Source organism: Leucoraja erinacea, chromosome 5, assembly GCF_028641065.1.
Source record: "Leucoraja erinacea ecotype New England chromosome 5, Leri_hhj_1, whole genome shotgun sequence".
NCBI lineage: Eukaryota > Metazoa > Chordata > Chondrichthyes > Rajiformes > Rajidae > Leucoraja > Leucoraja erinaceus.
In genome coordinates, this window is record NC_073381.1 from 45,764,087 (window position 1) to 45,782,197 (window position 18,111).

Here is an 18,111-nt window from a genome sequence, read left to right on the forward strand (position 1 = left end):
AGACAATATTTAGGCAGGGGCTGATAAATGGCAAGCAACATTTGAGCCACACGAATGCTAGCTAAATACAGGTGCACAACCTTTTATCCGGTGTTCCAGAAACCGAAAAGCTCCGAAAACCGGCCATTTTTTCCAGATGTCGTCTGCGCACCAAAGCTCGCGATTGGCGCCAAACCTGACCCAAAACGACCCACGGTCAACCCAGGTCTGTACTACTGTAGCGGCTGCCTCCTCCCTGGAGACCGGGAGACGCTTAAACATCTGTAAATCATTGCTTAAATGTTAGTCAGTTAGTTTGGAGGGCTTTTATGTGAAGGGGGGTGAAGGGGTAAACTTTAATTCTTAGTCCCCTACCTGGTCGGAGAGGCGGGGAGCGGTCAATGCCTTACCGGGTCGCTGTGCAGTAAGCTCCGCAGCGCTGTGGCTGGTGGGGCAGCGGGCGGCGCCGGTTGTAGCTCCGACCCCGGCAACTCTACCCCTGGCTGCGAGGCGCTCCAAATCCAGCGCGGCCCACGGCCGGACGCCCCAGCTCCGTGAATGTCGGGAGTCGGCGACGTCGCAGCGCTGGGATACCAGCGGGGTGCGGGCAATGCCTTACCAGGTCGCCGTGCGGCAAGCTCCGGAGCGCTGTGGCCGCCGACACACAACATCGCGGAGCGTCGCTGGATTTGGAGCCGCGCAGCCAGGGGTAGAATTGCCGGGGTCGGACCTCCAACCGGCGCCGCCCGCGGCTGGACGGAGCCCCCAGCTCCGCGGCTCCAAATCCAGCGACGCTCCGCGAATGTTGGAAGAAGGCGGCCACAGCGCTCCGGAGCTTGCCGCACGGCGACCCGGTAAGGCATTGCTCGCTCCCCGCTGGTATCCCAGCGCTGCGACCAAAGATCCTATAGCGGAGCTCCTCTAGGATCTTTGGCTGCGACGCCGCCGACTCCCGACATTCTCGGAGCTGGGACGTCCGGCCGCGGGCGGCGCTGGATTTGGAGCGCCTCGCAGCCAGGGGTAGAGTTGCCGGGGTCGGAGCCACAACCGGCGCCGCCCGCGGCCGGACGGAGCCCCCAGATCCGCGAGGTTGGGAGTCGCCGACCAGGTAGGTAGGGGACTAAGAATTAAAGTTTCCCCCTTCACCCCTACACCACCACCACCACATAAAATCCCTCCAAACTAACTGACTAACATTTATGCAATGATTCTCCCGGTCTCCGGGGAGGAGGCAGCTGCTCCAGACTTTTCAAGCCGCCCGCGCTACCTACCTAATCTACGCTAAAAATCTTCCATTCTGAAATCCGAAAATGTCCGAAATCCGACAAGTGTCTGGTCCCAAGGCTTTCGGATAAAAGGTTGTGCACCTGTAATGAACATCTTCAATAGATCCGTCCAATCAACTAGTCTTGACAGCTACCATTTAATGGCATCCTCACCACCAAATCGCCAACCTTCAACATTCTTGTGGTTCATAAGGTCATAAGTTATAGGAGCAGAATTAGGCCATTCGGCCCATCAAGTCTACTCTGCCATTCAATAATGGCTGATCTAACTTTCCCACTCAACCCCATTCTTCTCCCTTCTCCCCATAACCCCCGACACCCACACTAATCAATAATCTATCAATATCTGCCTTAAAAATATCCATAGATGGCATCCACAGACTTCTGTGGCAATGAAGTCCATGATTTTCCACCCTCTAACTAAATAAATTCCTCCTCATCTTTCTAAAGTTATGATTTTTTACTCTGAGGCTATGGCGTCTGGTCCTAGACTCTACCACTAGTGCAAACATCCTCTTCCTATCCACTCTATCCAGGCCTTTCACTATTCAGTAAGTTACAATAAGGTGTCCCCTCATCCTCCTAAGCTCCAGCGAGTACAGGCCCAGTGCACTCAAATCTCATTATATGTTAACACAATTATTCTTGGGATCGTAACTGATCAGAAACGTAACTAATCCAGCAACATAAATACCATGACTAAAAGAGCACGTCAAGAGCTAGATGAGAAACTAAAACCACCAACATCTTTCCATCATCTCCAAAGCATGAGTGGGCAGTGTGAGTGCATACAATAGTATACTCAGAAAACTCTGCACCATTCAGAACAAAGCATTAATTTACTGCTGAATTCACGACCTACTTGATTGGTACCCCATCTAACAGACAAATCATTTCCTCCACTACCTGCACAGAGTGGTCACAATGAGTACCATTTACTAAATACACAGTATTTGCTCAGCCAAGCTTTTCATACATCACCTCTCAAACTTGTAACCTCTTCCACAAAGGACAAGTGCTCCAGGTGCATCAGAAGAACACAACTTGTAGGTTTGCTTCTAGTTGCACCTCTGGCTAACTTAGAAATATACTGCAATTCCTTCACTGAAAATCCAGGTCGAAATCCTGGAAATCCCACTAGTCAAGAGTCAAGAGTAAGAGTATATTTAATTGTCATTTGGACCCCTGGAGGTCCAAATGAAATGCCGTTTCTGCAGCCATACATTACACACAAATAGACCCCCGACACAACATAATTACATTTTACATAAACATCCATCACATAGCTGTGATGGAAGGCCAAATAAACTTATCTCTCCACTGCACTCTCCCCCCCCCGATGTCAGAGTCAAAGTCAAAGCCCCCGGCTGGCGATGGCGATTGTCCCGCGGCCATTAAAGCCACGCCGGGTGGTGCGAGGTCGCACACTGGGTCTTGATGTTGGAGCCCCCGGTGTGCGCTCGCAAAGTCCCGCATTCCAAGCCGCGCGGGGCAGTGGTGCTAAGCCCCGCTCCAGGAGCTCTTCGACCCCGCAACTCGGGCGGGAGAAGTCGCCGTTGCAGGAGCCCCGAAAAGCGGTCTCCCCCCAGGGAGCCGCGGGCTCCCGGTGCCGCCGTCCGCAGACCCGCAGCAGCAGCCTCCGACTCAGCAGCAGCAGCAGCAGCGGCAGCGGCAACGCTCCTCCACCGCTCCACCCGCTCCGGTCTCGGCCAGCTCCGCGACGGTTAGGTGAGTCGGCACCTGAGTCCCCGGCATCTTCCTGTTGGAGACCGCTCCTCGTTGCGGCCCCAACGACAGCTGAGACCCGACGAGAAAAGGTCGGGTCTCCAGTGCAGGGAGAGATTTAAAAGTTTCCCCCCCCCTCCCACCCCACCCCCACACACACACACCCCAACATAAAATAACAAAAACTACATAAAAAACACAGACAAAAAATAATAAAAAACGCGGACAGCACCCGAAAGACTGTAGTAGTTCAAGAAACTTTAAGGGTAAGAATAGACAATACACAATAGGTGCAGGAGTAGGCCATTCAGCCCTTCGAGCCATTCAATGTGATCATGACTAATCATCCACAATCAGTACCCCATTCCCGCCTTCTCTCCACATCTCCTGACTGCTATCTTCCAGAGCCTTATCTAAAGGGCCTGTCCCACTTTCACAACCTAATTGACGACCTCTGACAAGTTTGCCCTTGACTCATACTGGCAGCATGGTCGTCACGAGGTCGTAGGAAGTCTTAGGAGGTCGTAGGTAGGTTGTAGGTAGGTCGTGATGCTAGTCGTAGGTACTCATGGCATCAAGTAGGTCGGGGCGTTTTTCTAGCCTGATGAAAAATGTCCACGAGTAACAAATGTTGTGAATTAGGTCGTGAAAGTGGGACCGGCCCTTAACTCTCTCTTGAAAGTATCCAGAGAACTGGCCTCCGCCGCCCTCTGAGGCAGAGAATTCCACAGACTCACAACTCTCTGTGCGAAAAAGTGTTTCCTCATCTCAGTTCTAAATGGCTTACCCCATTATTCTTAAACTGTGGCCCCTGATTCTGGACTTCCCCAACATGTTTCATGCCTCTAGCGTGTCCAAACCCTTAATAATCTTATGTTTCAATCAGATGCCCTCTCATCCTTCTAAATTCCAGAGCGTACAAGCCCAGCCACTCCATTCTCTCAGCATATGACAGTCCCGCCCATCCCAGGAATTAACCTTGTGAACCTACGCTGCACTCCTTCAATAGCAGGAATGTCCTGCCTCAAATTTGGAGCCCAAAACTGCACACAATACTCCAGTTGTGGTCTCACTAGGGCCCTGTACAACTGCAGAAGGATCTTTTTGCTCCTATACTCAACTCCTCTTGTTATGAAGGCCAACATGCCATTTGCTTTCTTCACTACCTGCTGTACCTGCATGCTTACTTTCATTGACTGATGAACAAGGACCCCCAGATCCCGTTGTACTTCACCTTTTCACAATTTAACACCATTTAGATAATAATCTGCCTTCCTGTTTTTGTCACCAAAGTGGATAACCCACATTAAACTGCATCTGCCGTGCATTTGCCCACTCACCCTGCATTCTCATAGCATCCTCCTCACAGTTCACCCTGCAACCCAACTTGTGTCATCTGCAAATTTGTTAATTTTACTTGTAATCCCTTCATCTAAATCATTAATATATATTGCAGTCCAAGCACAGAGCCTTGCAGTACCCCACTAGTCACTGCCTGCTCTTCTGAAAGGGACCCATTAAACCCTACTCTTTGTTTACTGTCTGCCAACCAATTTTCTATGTATGTCTGCACTCTACCATGTGCCCCCAATAAATGCCAGATATGCCCAGATCCCGAAATATTAATTGCTCCTTATCTAGCATACGACCAGGGACACCGTAAGATTGACAGCCTCGCCAACAGTCTGTCTGTTCTTTCGTCTTTTTTTGTCATTTTTAGTGTGTTTTGAAAGTTTGTTTTAATGTTCTCAGGTTTGTTCTATGTAATGAAGGGCGAGGGGATCGGGGGAAACTTTAAAATAAAATCTCTTACCCTGCCGGAGATGCGATACTTTCTGGGCCGTGTCTCCGGTCGCTCTGCGGCCTAACATCTTGGGGCCGGAGGCCTCCTCTGGACTGACTTTGAGCCCCATCGCGGGGCATGAACTTACCATCAGAGCCGATCCAATCCCTGGGATCGATGCTCCAACCGCGGCCTGTGGCCTTTACCATCGAGAGCTCCAGTCTCGGGAGAGACCGTGGATGTCGGGAGCTCCAACAACGCAGAAGGTTCGCCAAGCCCCGACCCGGGGTCCGATCGCTCGCCGCGGGTGAGCTGAGATTCCCCCCACCCCCCGGTGCAGGAGTGATTGCGCCTCGGGGAGGGCCCGGACGCCGATGGCTACTAGAGTAAAATTGTTCGGTCAACGGAAGGCTCGAGGTCCCCGGCCGCGGGAGAACAACGTCACTGTGGTGGATGTTTACAGGTATGTTAAAATGTATTTTGTGCGTGCTGTTGCTTTTTATTTGTATGACTGACTTGGCAAATTAAATTCCTCGTATGTTGCAAAAAATACTTGGCTAATAAAATATTATTGTATTGTATTGTATTGTATCATCAGTGCATGCCTAGAAATAAGCTTCTAGCAGCAAAATGTTTTCAATAAATCTGACGGATAACTGACTGAAAAACAACATCACCTCACTGGATAATCTTTGCTGTGCTGATTGATCTCCCTGAGTTAGTGGTATTAAGGAAAAAGAAACAATTGACAAACACATGTAAAAAAAAATCATAAATGATATAACCAAGTTTTATTAAGGGCTCGTAAGACATTATTTACATTGGAGACTATATATTTGGAAGTCAATGGTTTTTCGGTCGCACAGTGGTGCAGCTATAGAGCCACTGCCTTAGAGCGCCAACCCGGCCATGGCATAGACTGATAGGAGAAGAGATCAATGTGACTGAAGGAATCTGCGCACGTGCATTTTTTACGGTTTTTATACCTCGATAACTTTTAAAATATATTGTAATGCTATCTCCTTTCCCCTACCCTCAGTCATTCCTTGAGCATATTCATCCCAGCCATGGCAAGCAAGGTGGTCCAAAAATTGTAGCCCTATCGTGCACCGTTTTGGTGTAATTCAGGGTATGATGGCCACACACACAGATGAGAGTTTTAGTAATATATACAGTGACTTGCAAAAGTATTCATACCCCTTGAACTTTTCCACATTTTGTCACGTTACAACCACAAATGTAAATGTATTTTATTGGGATTTTATGTGATAGACCAACACAAAATGGCGCATAATTGTGAAGTGGAAGGAAAATGATACATGGTTTTCAAATCTTTTTACAAATAAAAAACTGAAAAGTGTGGCGTGCAAAAGTATTCAGCCCCCTTTACTCTGATACCCCTAAATAAAATCCAGTGCAACCAATTGCCTTCAGAAGTCACCTAATTACTAAATAGAGTCCACTTGTGTGTAATCTAATCTCAGTATAAATACAGCTGTTCTGTGAAAGCCTCAGAGGTTTGTTAGAGAACATTAGTGAACAAACAGCATCATGAAGCCCAAGGAACACACCAGACAGGTCAGGGATAATGTTGTGGAGAAGTTTAAAGCAGGGTTAGGTTATAAAAAAATATCCCAAGCTTTGAACATCTCACGGAGCACTGTTCAATCCATCATCCGAAAATGGAAAGAGTATGGCACAACTGCAAACCTACTAAGACATGGCCGTCCACCTAAACTGACAGGCCGGGCAAGGAGAGCATTGATCAGAGAAGCAGCCAAGAGGCCCATGGTAACTCTGGAGGAGCTGCAGAGATCCACAGCTCAGGTGGAAGAATCTGTCCACAGGACAACTATTAGTCGTGCACTCCACAAATCGGGCCTTTATGGAAGAGTGGCAAGAAGAAAGCCATTGTTGAAAAAAAGCCATAAGAAGTCCCGTTTGCAGTTTGCCACAAGTCATGTGGGGGACACAGCAAACATGTGGAGGAAGGTGCTCTGGTCAGATGAGACCAAAATTGAAGTTTTTGGCCTAAATGCAAAACGCTATGTGTGGCGGAAAACTAACACTGCACATCACCCTGAACACATCATCCCCACTGTGAAACATGGTGGTGGCAGCATCATGCTGTGGGGATGCTTTTCTTCAGCAGGGACAGGGAAGCTGGTCAGAGTTGATAGGAAGATGGATGGAGCCAAATACATGGCAATCTTGGAAGAAAACCTGTTAGAGTCTGCAAAAGACTTGAGACTGGGGTGGAGGTTCACCTTTCAGCAGGACAACGGCCCTAAACATACAGCCAGAGCTACAATGGAATGGTTAAGATCAAAGCATATTCATGGGTTAGAATTGCCCAGTCAAAGTCCAGACCTAAATCCAATTGAGAATCTCTGGCACTTGAAAATTACTGTTCACAGACGCTCTCCATCCAATCTGACTGAGCTCGAGCTATTTTGCAAAGAAGAATGGGTAAAAATTTCAGTCTCTAGATGTGCAAAGCCGGTAGAGACATACCCCAAAAGACTTGCTGCTGTAATTGCAGCGAAAGGTGGTTCTACAATGTATTGACTCAGGGGGGCTGAATACTTTTGCACGCCACACTTTTCATTTTTTTATTTGTAAAAAAATTTGAAAACCATGTATCATTTTCCTTCCACTTCACAATTATGCACCACTTTGTGTTGGTCTATCACATAAAATCCCAATAAAATACATTTACGTTTGTGGTTGTAACGTGACAAAATGTGGAAAAGTTCAAGGGGTATAAATACTTTTGCAAGCCACTGTACTAGACCAATTGGGACCCTGTTGGGTCCATGTCACACGGGGACCCAACAGTTGTGAGTAAGGTGGTCCAAATATTGTAGTGCTATCATGTACAGTTTTGGCATGATTTCAGGATCACATATACAGACATCCACACACACAGATACACATAGAAACAAACAAGATGAGAGTTTTAGTAATGTACTAGACTAAGTAGGACCCGTTGGGTCCCATGTTCACACGGGAGGGCTGGTCCCCCGACGCAATATTCCACCACTCCACCAATTCCAATATTGGTGGCCAGTGGGGGGGGCTTTCTTGAGCACTGTTATGGGTTCTTGGGGTGGCAGCTCAGTCCCTCAAGCCTGATGTGCTGGCAGCTCACTTACGGCTGGTGGGCTGGCAGTTGACTCATGGCTATTCCTTGAAATTCCATTTCAAGCAGGGTGCAAGCCCACCAAATTCAAGCAGTTTCTTACCACTTCGAGCAGGGTGCAAGGCCACCAAATTCAAGAGCAGTTTCCTACCACTTCAAGCAGGGTGCAAGGCCACCAAATTCAAGTGCAGTTTCCAACCACTTCAAGCAGGGTGCAAGGCCACCGAATTCAAGTGCAGTTTCCAACCACTTCAAGCAGGGTGCAAGGCCACAAAATTCAAGTGCAGTTTCATACCACTTCAAGCTGGATCTAAGGCGACCAAATTCAGTGCAGTTTCATACCACTTCAAGCTGGATCTAAGGCGACCAAATTCAAGTGCAGTTTCATACCACTTCAAGCTGGATCTAAGGCGACCAAATTCAGTGCAGTTTCATACCACTTCAAACACCAAACTCACAATTCATTAGACATTCAGTGTGTACAGGTGATTCACAGCTCAGGCAGTCGTGACCTCTCCCATCATGCAGAGACTGAGCCACACCCACACTTCCGGGTTTTATAACTCCCCCCCTCCAACCGGAAAAGGTGTGGCCTTCATGAAGTGATTGACAGGAGAGAGGTTCTCAACATTATTTAAACACTAATAACACTTTTATTTTTCATTGATGGGAAGAATCCTCTGCACCTGCTGAGTGGAGCAGGACTGATTAGATGGCCAAAAATCACAGCCGTAAGTGCTAGCGTTTTAACTAAAATCAATATACAGTGCAAACAGGAAGTTACCCAAAGCATCCAAACCACCATTTGCAGTAGTACCTTTTAACTTCAAGCCAAAGCACCCAAACCACCATTTGCAGTAGTGCGTTTTAACTTCAAACCAAAGTACCCAAACAACCATTTGCAGGCAATGCCTTTTAACTTCAAGCCAAAGCACCCAAACAACCATTTGCAGGCAGTGCCTTTTTACTTCAAACCAACCATATTTTTTATTTTCAAACCACATTAAGGGCACTCACAGTTGAGTAGACATGTGTTCAGTGTTATTCAGAGCTCAGAGAGACGTGACCCTCTGGCTTCCTCCATCTTGCAGAGACTGAGTGAGGCACACCACTTCCTGGTTTTATAGTCCCTCCCCCTCCCACCAGCAGGGGCAGCAGAGAGAATGGCAAATTTAAAAAACACATTAATATCTCTCTGATTTTTCATCGATGGGAAAAATCCTCTGGTCCCGGAAGGCGAAGGGGGGCTCTGAGTGAGGTGGCCAAAAATGATGGCCGTACGTGGCGGTGTTCTCTCGGAAATCACAGCACAGCGAGCCAAAAGCGGTCAAGATCAGACTTTTAGTAATATACTAGACCAAGTGCAGACCCGTTGGGTCTGTTCCCACAAAGTGCGGTTGTGGGGGGAGGGGGGGGGGGGGGGAGGTGGCATGCAGCATGACACACTAACCCCCCCCCCCCCCCCCCCACTCACGCTAACGGATGGAGGGAGGAGGGGAGAGAGAAAGAGAGAGAGAGAGAGAGGAGTGGAAAGGAGGGGGAGGGGGGGGGGGGAGGGGGAGGAAGGGGGGGTGAGGGGGAGCGGGGGCTGTGTTCCACGGGCGGGGCTGTGTCCGTGGGCAGCGGGGGCGACCACCACCACAAGCCTGGAGCCGCTGAGTGCATCCAGGGCCGGGAGCCGCTGAGTGCGACAGGAGCCGGGGACAGGAGCCGCTGAGTGAGTCCGGAGCCGGGTCCTGTCGCCAGTTTGTGCAATCGGAGCCGTGAGCCGCTGAGCCCACACACCCCCCTCTCACACTGCCCCTCCCTCCTCTACCACGCACACCCTCCCCCCTCCCACATCGCCCCTCCCTCCCCTACCACACACCCCTACCCCTCCAACATACACCCCATCTCCTACCCCCACAACCCCCTCACCCCCCCCCACACACCCCCGCCCATAAACCCCCCCCCCCCCACATGCCTCCCGCCCACACACCCATCCCCTCCCCCCCACATCGCTCTCACCATGCCTGCGCAGTAATACCTGCGTGTTCTACATCACAATGGGAAACCAATGGGCGGGAATGGCTGTGCCGCCGGAGAGCCGCTAAGAGTGAGTGGGGGGGGGGGGGGTGTTGAGGGGGGATGGAGTCAGTGCGTGGTGGGGGGTGGGAAGGGACATGGGCGGAGTGAGCGGTGGAGGGGGGTGAGGGGGCGTCACATCAGGAACCCGTCAGCCGCGCCTGCACAGTTGGGGGCTATGCGTGAGTGGTAGAATATTGCTTTGGGGGACCAGGCCTCCCAACGGATCCCACTTAGTCTAGTAACTATATAAAGTTTCCAAGCTACTTGGGTTTCACACATAGCACAATTATACTTTGCTGTGCACAAACAGCAATGCACATAAAAAAATAGAAGCAAACTAGCAATAATACCTCCTTTGTTATTCAGTAAAATCATGGATGATCTTTATCTCAGTGTCTCCTGCACTAATGCCATATTTCTTAATTTCAAAATCCTATTGTTCCATCTTGTACACAGTCCTCTTAGGTATGGAATTACAAAGTTTTGTTAAATTTTGGCAGTAGATTGATTTGTACAGAAATTGTGGTATATTTGCACCTCTCTGCCTTTGTTGGAAACATCACTCTATTTTTAACAATGCCATTGATTACAGACATGCAATATATAAGCCCTGAGGTTTGCAAAGTCTAAATGATTGGCTGAAACAGAAATTAGCAGAACAAAGTCGATTTTGCACCCATTGCAAAATCCAATAAGAAAAGAAAGTTGGGTCACAAGATATTTCCCGTTAACTGTTATTGTCCAAAGCAATTTTCATGCTACATCTTCAAAAATGACAATTTGAATTTTACTTCGGAGTCACGTGAGTGACTACGTGAAGTGCCTCGCTCGTCCGCATGCGCGTCATTATCGTCGCTCGCATGGCGAAGCACCGGACTGGCAGGCACGCGCCCCTGCCAGTGGTAAGTTCAAACTTCAGGTAAGTTTACTATTTCTTACCTGTTTTTGATTCCGTGCAGGAACCTCATTTTACAGAGGTTTCCTGTCGCTGTTTTCGCGAAGGCCAACGAGGGAACCAGCTACGGGCTGTGGGGAGATCCCGGTGCCGACCGCGGAAGCGGGTAGCTGTGGTTGTGTCGGGTTCGCGATCTCAGTCACTGACAACACGGTCAGTGACTTCCAGATGCTGGGGAAATATCCCAGTGACTTCCAGACGCTGGGGAAATATCCCAGTTGGGTGGCACTGCAGCACAACGGTAGAGTTGCTGCCTTAAAGTGCCAGAAACCCGGGTTCAATCCTATCTACGGGTACTGTCTGAACAGAATTTGTACATTCTCAGAGGACAACGTGGGTTTCCTCTGGATGCTCCGTTTTAGAACGGTCAGCCCTACTGCCAGGAGGGTTCCCCTCCGGTAATATATACAGATGCTGGGGTTCCCGGGGAGGGGAAATCCAGCAGCAATGCGGCTCCCAGACTGCAGTGGTCCCCAGGATATGGGATAAAACTAACCAGAACGATCAGCCCTAGTGTCCGGTAAGGTATAAAAATTTGGAGGTTGACCAGGATGGAGCTCCTAATGGAGAGGATGCTCCATCTAGATACACTAGGGAGTTGTGTCAGCGCGGGCAAATGAGAGAGCCATGCCAGCAGTGCCTTGGACAGGGCTGCTTAATGTTGATGCCTAGTCTATGGCAGCGCCGGCCTATGGGAGAGCCCGTGCCAACAGTGCCTTGTAACAGGGCTGCTTAATGTCTTCCTCTAGGAGGAGGAGAGCATAGTGGGTCAGCATAAGTCTGACGCCGAGTCCATGGCAGCACCGGCCTATGCCACCGGCCTATGGAGCACCTTGTAACAGGGCTGCTTAATGTCTCCCTTTTTTGGGGGAGGGAGCATGCCGGGTCATTATAAATCTGATGCCGAGTCTGAGGGTACAGCTGTGGGGCATACCCCAAGGGATGAAGGGCACGTGTCAGAAGTACAATTCCTGGCAGCAAGGTTTGCCATCCCAACACAATGCAGTGAACATTAGAGACAGCCGCCGAATTTTCTATTCAGTAAGACCTATTCAACAGGGAAAACCTGGAAGACGAAGCACAAGCTGTTGGACCAATCAAGGCCAACAACGAGCAAAGCTTCATCGCTTCGGCGACAACGCACTCAACGTCTTCATCGGCAGTAAGCAGTTCACTGAAGCTAGTGGCAGCATGAAAGCTGGCCAGAGGCTCCACGCACTCTGCCAGTTCTGCTCTACAACTAAGGACCACTTACAAGTTGGTAAGATTTACACTTGGTTGCACAATACACAAATGATTAAGACATTATCATCTCCTTAGAGCCATATAACCATGTAAAACTGGACAATACAAGCATTCCACGCAGGTTGGAATTGGGCCAGAATTGTGTTTTGAGGCAGGCTCATTATTTTTGGCCAGGATTGCCTTCGAGACAGGCTCGGAAAAATGGGCAGAGTTGTCTTTTTCAAGGCAGCTTCAGAATTGAAGCCAGAATTGCCTTTCGACACAGGGTCAGAATTATGGCCAGAGTTGTCTTTTAAGACAGGGCAGAATTATCAGATAGGCTCTGTATTATGGCCAGGATTGTCTTGCAAGACAGGCTCGGAAATCGTGCCAGAGTTGTCGTTTAAGGCAGGCACAAAATGACGGCAGGCGTGGCCTGTTCATTATGAAAGATAGCTGATTAACAACTGATTTTCATAGGGTGTTCCCATTTACAGGGATCATCGGAGATATTTGGAGGAGGCAATTGCTATGATGAAGCAATAATAACAGTATGATGACAATAAGCATTCAAAGTGGACTACTCAGAGTTCAAAAACACTGATGTCGTGTCTGGATGATATTTTAACTGTATTTTTTTGCTAAAATCCAGTTTCAGTCTCAAACTATATTTAAGAAATTGGGCTCCTTTATCCAGTTAAATTTAAGTTGTTACCAAATAGACTTGTTGGTCATTGGGATTTACCTTTAGCTATTAATTGGTCTATGACGCCACCCTGGGCAACAGATTGGAGTTAATAGAAACCTGTAACAGCCTTGTTGTTATAATCAGCCTCTATTCATTAAGACTAATTGGCAATATAATAGCTGTCGTTCAGCTGTGCAAGTGGGAGAACTGACACCATGCTAAATGGCAAACTCTGAAGTGCCACGTAGGTCATTGTTAATACACCTATGCTATTACTAGCTGAAGCTACCAAAGTCACAATGATGGACAAACAGTATTCAGCATTGCTCCAGCAGTTGGTCAGTAAATATTTCAGTTATATTGCAAAATAATGCTAATGGCCCTAACGTGGGAAATTGTGAAGGTCATTTCCAGTTTGGAGGTGGATATTTGCATGAGTTACCAATTCTTCAGTTATTGGTATCAACTATCTATAGACCCTACGTACATTCTATGGGTTAAAGAGTGATTGAGCGAATATACATAATCTGCATGCTCAACTTCAGGTTGATACACTATGATGGTGGCATATGTTAATCACATGGGTGCAATGAAGTAAAAGTATCCTGTAATAGTTTACCTAATCTCATTTGCCACTGGTGTATCATCAATTACAGATCAATGACAACACAGAATGGATGTTGGATCACATAGTATTTATGAATTTCTGGTTCAATGGAACACTGAATATCGATATGTTGCTTTCATGCTTATTCACAGGTTGCAAAAATATGTGGCATAACAGTGGCGAAAGATACATTCTCGCTACAAGGAGGAGGAATGGTCTTTTATATCTTCCTCCATTTTGCCTCATCAGTCGGGTCTTCAAATAAAGTCATCAAGATCCCGCTTTAGGTTTTTCCTACTGTCTATTGGCCTATGCAGCTTAGATTCCGGATTTGTCGGGAATAATAATACAACCTTATACGGTTATTCTAAACGTAAATTTTGCTGGTTCAGGCTGTGGCTTGGGAAATCAGCCGGTGTATGATAAAATCAATTTATGTTCTGCAGATTCTGAATAGACTGCCCTACGGCCTGGGTTGTCACACTTATCCTTGTATGTGTTCACTCCAGAGTGCTGAGCTAGCACCGAAAAAGAAAAAGGCAGTACGTTTCTTTTTCAGGGGATGGGAAGTGTTGTTTACTGCTAATGTTACATTTAAAACGGTACAGATTACTGACGTCTTGGAGTTCATTTTAACTGTGCCAACGTGCTTTCACATCATATTTGCTGCAGCAAACGGGACCCACTCTGTCGGGTTCACCCCGGATATCGAGTTTGTAAAGGATATCTTTAACACAAGTTCACCGAGGACAAGTACAATGCAGTATGGGATATTGACATTGTGTTAACACTATTTCACAAGGGACTCCAGTTACATCCTTAGTTTTGGCCGGCTCTCATAAGGTAGTTATTCTCCTGCCGCTGGTTTAGCGCAACAGGTTCAGTCGCTACGTATTGTGAAGGGACAGGATGATTACATCTGTAAATAATATATATAATATTTTATGTTTATAATTACTGAAGCACAGCAGAAGGGGTGTCAGGTCTCAAAATAGTTCAAGGCATACCCAGGGAACTTTGGCTCTGTGAGGGCACACATATACAACACTACATCAAGGTCACCAAGAGCCTTCAAGGCTCTGAACTTGCAATGCTTGGTAGTATAAAAAACGTATCCGGTCAGACCATTACCAGGTGATAAAACGGGATTGATTTATGCAGAAGTAGATACTGATTTCCAGATCTCACTGCACCAGGGCTGCTACAACATCAGCAGCAAGGGTTATTTACGTTCCGCTGGACCACATCCTAACGGCTGCAGCATGGTCAAACGAATGAATTTCCAAACATTTTATACTAACCCATTGCCAGACCAGGGGTATTTGTCAACTCTATTTTACGTTTTATTTATAGTTCCACCCGGATGAGAGGTGTTACTATTATTATTACTTCATTTAACAGCATCAGCACATTTTAAATCTATGTCATGACTGTATGCATTATGAATGTTTCCATCATCTGTCAATGAAGCAGTTGTGGTTGTGTAGACTCGTTTCTCACGGCATGAAATCACAGAGCTTTGAAATCTTCACGTAGTCACTCACGTGACTCCGATGTAAAATAGTAAGATTAAACGAGAACTTACCAGTTTGAAGTTTGATCTTTATTTTATGAGGAGTTACATTGGTGAGTACGTCCACTCCCAACCCTCTCTCACAAAGGTCACCTGGTAGTTCTAGGTTTCTGATCTTACTATGATACTTCAATTACTGTTATCTGTGATTTCACACCGCTGCTTTGAAGATTGACGCGCATGTGGACGAGCGAGGCTCTTCATGTACTCACCAACATAACTCCTCATAAAATAAAGATCAAACTTCAAGCTGGTTAGTTCTCATTTATTCTTACTTTTATGGGATAAAATACATGTTTTAATTTTTTTATTTGCATATTTTTTCAACAATCAATCTACCTTAAAATATCTGTAATATTCAGATATAGTGCAATTTTGTTAATTAACATTAAAAATAAACTAAATTGCTGCTCTTCAAGTACGATTCCGTCCATATTTCCTGTAACAAATCACTCAATGAACATTTTGATAAGCTACAATTTCAACATTATGCTTATTTATAGAAAGGTAATTTTTTCTTAAAATGTTTGTCTTTCCGTACACTTTATCCTGCTGTAGCCAGTCACCATTCCAGATGTAACACTGTTGTACTAAAACCTAATTTGCACCCTTTGAAGAAGCTAGAAATCTGTTAAAAAAGATCATCCAAACAGTTTGTTCCAAAAGGAAATCATGGTGAATAGCACTTTGTAGTTTTTTTAATGAAACTACACAGAAATCTGACGTTATCCACAGCAATGTGTATACTTGTCTTTGCATTACTAATGCATACAAGTCTTCTGGGGATATCACGTGAGATAGGCGATCAACATCTACGTGAGTGTAAAAAAGCCAGGAAAAGCACCATGAAAGCTGAACCAGAAAAATATATTAAGATTCAGATGAATGCCATGAAAGTCTGAGGATACAATGTCTGTGTAATATGACCACCATAAAAACAAGCAGGCAATTTGAAGTTTCTGTCACCTACACATAGGATCACATGGTCTGCAAAATATCATGCGAGACATACCATTCTTCAAAGCACAGTGCACTATCAAATGTTGATAGAAGTATATACTAAAGTAGGACCCGTTGGGTGGCTGTCACATAGGAGACTTGGTCCCACAATGCAATATTCCACCAGTCACCCATAGCAAACTGCACATGCGCAGCTCATTTCCCCTCAACCGTAGCACTCTCTCCCCCTCCTCTTCACTCTCCCTCTTATTTCCCCTCTCCACCTCCCCCCCAATCCCTCCCTCACCTCTCTCCCTCTCCTTTCCCCTACCCTCAGTCCCTCCCTCCATAACTCCTCTCCCCTCCCTACCCCCCTATCCCTTTATCCCCCACTACTCACCTCTCCCTATCCCTCCCACTATCCCATCTCACCTCTCCCACTGCCCTCCTCTCCCTCTATTCCCCATTCCCAACCTCCACCACTCCCCTCTCCTCTCACTCTATTCCCCCTCCTACCCCACTCTCCCTCCTCACATCCTCCCTCTTCTTTTCCCTCCTACCATCCCCAATCCCTCCCTCGCCTCTCCTTTTCCCTACCCTCAGTCACTCCCTCTCTCCATAACTCCTCTCCCTTCCCTACTCCACTACTCTCTCTCTATCCCCTCTCCTACCTCACACTCCCTCCTCACCTCCCAAGGACCTCGAGGTTGCCGCTCCTCTCCCTTCTTGTGGGTGCCGGAGGAGCATCAGCCGTCGGCGCCCTTAGAGTCAGGCCTTGGATCCTCAGCTTGGCCCGGAAGCACCAGCAGCTATGGCCACGCCAGAGTGTGGGGGGGTTGGGGGGAGAGCTCGGAGAAAAGACAGGGGAAGAGCCATGGGGAAGAGGGGGGTATCACCGGGGAGGGGGGCAGGAGCCAGCGAGAGGGACCACAGGGGAAGGGTCTGAAGCTGCGGGGGGTGCGTTTGCGGTGCTTTTGGGACTCACAGCAGGCGCTGAAAGCTCTCCTCCCCTGGGATCAGACTCTCCGCTTTCCGTTTGCTGACATCTCCGGCTCCACGCCGGTCCGGGCCGCTTCCGGTCCCTACGAAATTTGGGTCCGGTTGGAGACTTCCGCCGGCCACCCGCAGCATCCCTCAGCTCCAGTAAAGACGCGATGGGGCAGGAAGGGGTGGACCGTCCTGGGGAGTGACTGAAGAGACCAATCCGCGCAGAGATCGATCTGCGCACGTGCGGTTTTTACGATTTTTAAACCTCACTAACTTTTACAATAAACTACCGATCAGAACGAAACCTGTTGCAGCACAGGAGAACGGTGAGTGAGATGACGAAACATCGTAGCGTTATGGCATACCATTTTTGCGAAAATAGAAAAACTGCGCAAACCGGAAGAGCACAAGATCAGAGTTTTAGTTATGTATAGATTTTATATTTTTTTTTAGTAGTATATATTTTATTTCGAACATGTAAAACAAAAAAAGTTAAAAACAAAGCAAAATAACAATTGTGGAACATAATTCAATGTTGGTGAATCTTAAATAAACACATCTTAAAGCTTAAAAAAGCTAAGCAACCTTAATTGATGCCAGCCAATGTCCTCTCATCCATTAGAACATAGAACAGTTCACCACAGTAACAGAACCTTTGACCCACAGTCCGTGTTGAACAAGATGTCCAATTAAACTAATCTCGTGATTCATATCCCTCCATTTGCTGCGTATCCATGTGACAATCTAAAAGCTTCTTCAATACCACCTTTGTATCTGCCTCCACCCTTGCCTGTGTATTCCAGGCACCCACCACTCTCTGTGTAAAAAAACTTACCCTGCATATGGCCTTTAATCTTTGCCCCTCTCACCTTAAAGCTATGCCCTCAAGTTTTTTACACTCTGGGGAAAAGATTCTGACTGTCTACCTTTTCTATGCTTCTCATAAGTTTACATTATCCATCAGGCCTCCCCTCAGTCTCTGATGCTGTACAGAAAACAATCCAAGTTTGTCCAACCTATCCTTTTTACTGGATACAAGTAACTGCAGATGTTGGTATGCAAAAAAAAAAGACACAAATGCTGGAGTAACTCAGCACATCAGGAAGAATCTCTGAGAACATGGACCTGTGACATTTTGCTTTGGGACACTTCTTCA

General features: G+C 47.2%; 1 long non-coding RNA gene across 2 annotated transcripts in view; it reads right to left on the bottom strand.

Annotated features, from left to right (window-relative positions):
- LOC129697185 (uncharacterized) overlaps positions 1–18,111 on the bottom strand; it is a 50,319-nt gene that overhangs the window by 26,359 nt on the left and 5,849 nt on the right. The window lies entirely within an intron of this gene.